The sequence below is a fragment of the Peromyscus leucopus genome, chromosome 16_21 (genome assembly GCF_004664715.2).
Source record: "Peromyscus leucopus breed LL Stock chromosome 16_21, UCI_PerLeu_2.1, whole genome shotgun sequence".
NCBI lineage: Eukaryota > Metazoa > Chordata > Mammalia > Rodentia > Cricetidae > Peromyscus > Peromyscus leucopus.
The window spans coordinates 59,452,689-59,459,500 of record NC_051084.1 but is presented as its reverse complement, the minus strand read 5'-3'; positions in this window follow the sequence as shown (position 1 = coordinate 59,459,500).

Below are 6,812 nucleotides of genomic sequence, written 5' to 3'. Positions count from 1 at the left end.
TCACTTCCCTTGGTAATCTGTAATTCTCTTTTTTTTCTCCTCCTTCTCTCTCCTCCTCCTTCTCTCTCTCTTTCTCTCAGTATCGCCTACCACGTTTGATTGTTACCTAAAATCCATTCCTCTGAAACTTTAGAGCATGATACCCTAACATACCAAAAGTATCCTTGTGAAAAAATGTGATTTGAAAATCAATCAAAAGTCAATAAAATTCAAGTTGCCCAGTATCTCTAAGCTTCAAGAAAACATGTCATCATGATGCAGTGTTTCTATGCACTTTATATCTCGCTCTGAAAGCAAATCCAAATGACAATAAAATCATTGTGCTGAAACACCATCCACAGAATCAGCTGACAGTTTACTAAGTGGTTCACAGAGAGACAAGCTTTAAAGGTATGATTTGCATTGCATTTTAAACATTCTTAATTCATCATGTCATTGAAAATTATCATTTTGTATGTCTTCTTCTCAAAATCAAAGTTTGTAAGCCCCCTAAGGACATGCATATATTCTTGCCCTTCACAATGCATAACAACTTTATTCCTGAAGAAATGGCCTTTGTTGTATTTACTGAGAGAAGTCAGCACAAGTTCATATGACTTCATCACATAATTCAAGAATAAGAGAGATGGCCCTCATATTGATAATGACTCTTGATTTTGTTATGAGATTGACATAATGAATTTGAATTATAAGAACTCAAAGTCTCCAAAGACTAGAGCTAAATGCAATTTAAAAAAATAATGAAATGTTAAACTGCATTTGCAGGATTGCTTTTGGATACTAGAATAGACATGAAATGAATTAATGGAAAATGCTGAAGTGATAAGTTTAATATTGTGGTCTCAAGAGATAGTAAGATACCAGCAAAACTAATCAATTTATATTATTCAGTCTGCTTATTACTTTCACTTTGGGGGAATTCCTGAATCGTTAAACTTGGTAATTTCTATAGCTACTATGGGTCTCTGATTACACTGCTCACCTAATGAAACAGTAAACAGATTCCCAAATTAAAAGTCCCCAAGGGATAGAAGGTTAAAGTATTTATCTTTTCAAATATCAAATATTTAATCAGGATAATTATCTATTTTAAGTTAGGCTGAATGAAGTTTCATCCTGTAACAAACTTCAAGTAAAGAAGTTAAATTTTTTTGTATTTTATTTTAAAATAAATGTCTCTATTTTCAAGTGAAGGTTTATATTGATGCCAGACTTCATAGAAGCCTTTATTGAAGCAAAGCATATATTCTTGTAGTTAAAGGGAAAACTGACAGGATACGTCTGAATGAACTCCCATCACTGTGCTCTGCCTTTCTTCAGGAAGTGGGCACATTATGTTAGGAGTTCACTCCTGAGCTGTTGGTCCTGCATTGGCTCCTCTCTACGGGGTGCCTGTAGCAGCAGGACACGGTCAGCAGGGCTGTCCAATATGGCATTTATTGAAGCTGATGACAGACTGACTCTTGCTCCCGCTTACACCTTTTAAAGTCATTGTGGTTTGTTAAGAACAGAGTAATTTCTTTGCTTTTAAAAGTTGACATATGACTTTTGAAGCTAGATAGGCAGTGGAGACACAAAGCATGAAGACAAACTGCCGGAGAGTTGCAAGGAGTGAATCCATTTAATTCTACTTGGGATTTGGCTTTAAAAAGGTTAAGAAATATGTATTATGCCATTTAGAAATAAGTCATTTAACCCTGGTTTAAAAAAAAGCCATGTAGTATTTGACCACAGTAATCAACTCTACTCCTCTTGTTTGTTTCCAAAATCTTAGACACGAGTATTTGTACAAGTAATATATATGTGTGCACACACACATACACACAGATATACAGTTTAGCATGTCAATATTTAAAAATCATTCTGAAAATGAAAAAGACATAAAGACATAATGCAATACTCTATTTCACCCTGTGTCAAAGAGTTATGCTACCTCATTTTAAAAAAGAAGCTCTTTTTTTCATTTTACAATACTATTCAGTGCTACATAATAGCCACAGATTCCCTTGTTCTCTCCCTTCCTGCCCCCCTCCCCTTCCCCCCAGCCCACCCCCCATTCCTACCTCCTCCAGATCAAGGTCTCCCCCAAGGACTGGGATCGACTTTAAAAAAAAAAGTGTTTTTATGTGTATGAGTGTTTTGAAGATCAAAAAAATCACTGGATCCTCTGAAAAGGAGTTATGTACAGGTTTGGCACACCACGTGGTTTGTGGGGACCCAAACCATCAGTCCTCTGCAAAAGCAGCAGTGATCTTAACCTTTGACCCATCTTTCCAACCCCTTAAAAGAGTAATTCCTAAATGAATCTTCTAAACAAAAATGCATTATAACCTAGATGATTTAATGGACAGTGGCCAGGTCATCATCAGTCCTCTGGACATCTATCCTCAATTCTACCAGCAGACCTGGAGTGATGACAGGCTGTTGTGAGAACCCAGGCTTCCTAGGTTCCTCTTGTGGTTCAACCACTTCTGGTTGATATTGACACATGGAAGAAGACAATGGATCCCTACATTTTAGGTCACTCTTGCTAAACACATAATAGAATTCATGAACACTGTGCATGAAGAAGGCATTTAAATTATTTATATATTAATCACACGCTTGACCATTTTCATTAAACCAACCTCGTTTTCTGTTCTTTTAATTTCCTATACATCAAAAACATAAGCAAAATATACCTGTAGTCAAACAAACTCATATTGTTTCCAAATGTGTATCTCATGAAATTGTATATTTAAGCATGTTTGACTTTCATTTTTTTCACTCCCCAGAACATAGTATCATTTACTTCTTTTTTTAATTTTATAATTTAATTTAATTTTACATATCAGCCACAGAGTTCCCTATACTCCCTCTTCCCCCTCCCTTCCCCAATCCACTCCCCATTCCCATCTCCTCCAGGGCAAGAACTCCTCTGGGGATTTAGCTCAGCCTGGTAGATTCAGTTGAGGCAGAGGTCCAGTCCCCTCCTACCTTCACCCAGGCTGAGCAAAGTGTACCAGCATAGGCCCCAGGCTCCAAAAAGCCTATACTAGATGTAAAACAAAGGATAACTAGACTGCTGCTCACAACTCCAGGGAGGCTACCTAGTAAACAGGACCCTAAGAAAGACACAGGGATCTCCCAATGACAGAGAAATGGATGAAATCTACATGATCATTTACTTCTTATATCTAGTAACAGATACAGTGTTTTTTAGACTGAACTAGGTCTTAAGTATTGTGCTGAACATTGCTGGCAGGAGCTGTATAGCAGATCCCTCCAAGATTAAATCCTTCTGCCCAGTAGAGAAGCTTCTTAGGCACAAAGGCAAACAACTGGAAATGGCTTCAGGAAGTCCCTGAAACCGAACAAGCGAAGCTACCAAGAAACTGTGTCAGAAAATTCAAGTTACAAAGAAGTTAGTCTGAACTCAAACAGCTGCCTGAAAGAATCGGAAACCCCTCAGCTGCCTGGACCAGTTTAGACCAGAGTCACTTGGAAAGGATGCTCTCCAGCTGGTTCAGCTGCCCACAGCTATGCAGTGTGCCCCCTTTTCCCAGCTTTTGTGAGATGTCACCCATGCTGGGGTGGGATTGGATGATGAAGTTGGACCCCCCCCCCCCATCAATCACAATTTAAGAAAATGCCCTATAACCAAACGTTTTCTCCGTTAAGGTTTCCTCCTTTCAGATGAGTCTGGCTTGTGTCACGCTGACATAAAACTAGTCAGCACAACTGATCCATTCTCAACACACAAACAAATCACTGTTAATCCATAACCTTTCTGTTCTTGTTCAGCCCTGAGATCATACATGAATATCAACATGACAATATAAATATTGCAAATTTTAAAAAGCCCCCACAGTTTTTTAAAAATTCAAACACTGGAACAATAAGTCTCCTTAAAATATTCAGTCTCTTAAAATCCAAAGTCTTTGTAACATTCCAAAATCACTTTAAAAGTTCAAAATCTCTCGTCTGGGAGGAGGGGACTGGACCTGTCTGGACTGAGACTATCAGGTCGATCTCAGTCCTGGGTCAGGGGGAGGCCTTGCTCTGGAGGAGGTGGGAATGGGGGTGGACTGGGGGGAAGGGAAGGGGACCAGGAAGGGGGAGAACAAGGGAGTCTGTGGCTGTTATGTAGAATTGAATAGTATTGTAAAATAAAATAAAATATAAAAAAAAAATGTTCAAAATCTCTCAACTGTGGGCTCCTGTAAAATCAACAGTAAGTTAAATACTTTCTTTCTTCAAAGTATTTTGGGAAAAACTAAGGCACAGTCACAATCAAATAAAAGCAAAAGCAAATTGTATATAAACAATTCAGTGTCTAATACCTGAAATTCACTCACAATCTTCTGGTTCCTTCAAAAGGCTTGGTTCACTTCTCTAGCTCCAACCTCAGCAAGACACACAGAATGTCTCCTAGGTTCAGATCAGCACCATTCCACAGCATGGTGGTTGCCCCATGGTACTGGCATCTCCAAAATGCTGGGGTCTCCTGCTGCAACTGGGCTGCATTTTAACCAGTAGCCTCTCCTGGACTCTCTTCATGATACAAAGCCTCAACTCCCTCCATGACCCGTTCGATCCTGGGGTTTCCACTGCTACCTTGGCTGTACCTTCACCAGTGGCTTCTCTTGGCCTCTCACAGTGCCAAGCCTCAGCTGCTCTCCATGACCTCTTCATGCCTTCAAAAACAGTATTACCTGGGCTTCTGGCACAAGGTACAACCCTGGCCACGTCTGTACACAATTTGCATGTGCTGACTCTGAAGAAACATTCCCAGAAGATTTCACGTCAATGATCGTGGTCTCTTCTTAATCACCACTGATTTCTCAGCTCCAGCTAACCAGAATCAATTGTCCCAGTAAAGCAAATGTTTTACTTCAGTAGCTCTGGTTTCTTGATAATCACACCTGATTCTTCAACCCCAGCTACCCAGAACCACAGATAATTAATTCAAAATAGCAAACAACCCTGATAGAGTCTTTAGTCTCAAACTTCCCTCTGAAACTTCACATACCAGGCCTCCATCGTCTGCACTGCTCTCCACATTCTCACCTTTCAAGCCCCCAAAGAACAGCTCACAAACTTTGACCACTTCATTGACTTTTCTCACTCAAAGTTCCCAAGTTCTTCCATAGTTCTCACAAAAACAACACAGAAATACTCTCTTCCTGGAAGCAATTAGGCTTTCTATTGCTGTGATGAAAAAAACATGATCACAGCAACTTGGGGATGAAAGGGTTTATTTGGCTTATACTTCTGCATCATGGTCCATCACTAAAGGAATTCAGGACAGGAACTCAAACAGGGCAGCAACCTGGAGGCAGGAGCTGATGCAGAGGCCATGGAGGGGTGCTGCTTACTGGCTTGTTCCTCATGGCTTGCTCAGCCTGCTTTGTTAGAGGACAAGGGACCACCTGCCACAATGGGTTGGGTTTTCCAGCATCAACCATGAATTAAGAAACTTCCCGACATGTTAAGAAAATTCCCTACATCCAGATCTTCTGGATACTCTTTCTTAACAAGGTTCTCTTTTCTCAGATGACTCTAGCTGTGCCAAGTTGACATAAAACTAGCTATACACACACACACACACACACACACACACACACACACACACAGACACACACACACAGACACACACAGACACATGTGTGTGTATTTGGTTTGCAAGTATTTTATTGAAGATTTTTTTTAAATCTATGTTCATCAGCAATGACAGCTTATAATTTTTTTTGCTGCTGTGTCTTTACCTTGTTTTGGTATTAGAGTAATACTGGCTTCATAAAAGGAGATTGGGAGTGCTCCTTCTGTTCCTATTTTTAAAAAAATAATTTTAGAAGGTTTGGCTATAGATATTCTTCGGAAATCTGGTAGATTTATGCTGTAAATCCACCTAGGCCTGCACATTTTTTAGTCAGAAGGTCTTTTATTACTATTCCAGTCTCCTCGTTTGTTATGAGTCTGTTTAGGTTTTTTTTTCTCTTTTTTGTCTAACTTTGGTGCTCTGCATGAATTCAGAAGTTCATCTACTTCTTTTAGGTTTTCATACTTAATGAAGTCTAATACAAATGGTCAGCCCTGAAATTATATACATACAAATACATTATATGAATTAAGTATATTGTGTTTATATATATTTTTAAAGGTAGATTTACAAAAAACATATATAATATTATATCTGTATATATTATGTACATATTAAAGATAAGGCTGGGGCCATCAATTTGAGACAGAGTATGAGTAGAGTACGTTGGAGCGGTTGGATGGGGAAATGATATAACTATATTTTAATTTAAATGAAAGGAGTTCATAGAATTGAGGAAAGAGGTTCAGATGTGGTATGCAAAATTTTTAAACAATATTTTAAAATAAGTCTCCAAGAGGAGTTTGGACATTCAATATAGAATTGAAAATGAACCCATGTTTAAATCAGTTATATATTTTCAGGCAAAGTAGTCCAATAGTCTTTTAGCTTCCTGTACCAAGAAAGGGAAGACGATAGAAATGACCTGAAAGATCCCAACTCAAACTTTCTCTGATTCTTTGAATTTAGTGTATGTTAACTATCTAATAGGTGTTATTGAGTTAAATGAGGAGCTAACAGTCTCTCTAGAGAGAATTTTTAGCTAACCAAGTCACATCTCGGCAGGATGCAGGCAACCCACACTCAGCGCCAACCTGGAGCAACAAAAAGAACTCTCGGCCTCAGGAGAAGTAATGAGGATGATTAGGCAGGCAATGCTCTGAGAATAGTTGAGTTCTGGAGATGGAAGTCGGAGGAGGGGGAAGTGAGCGAGGGAAGATGCTCTGGGAAG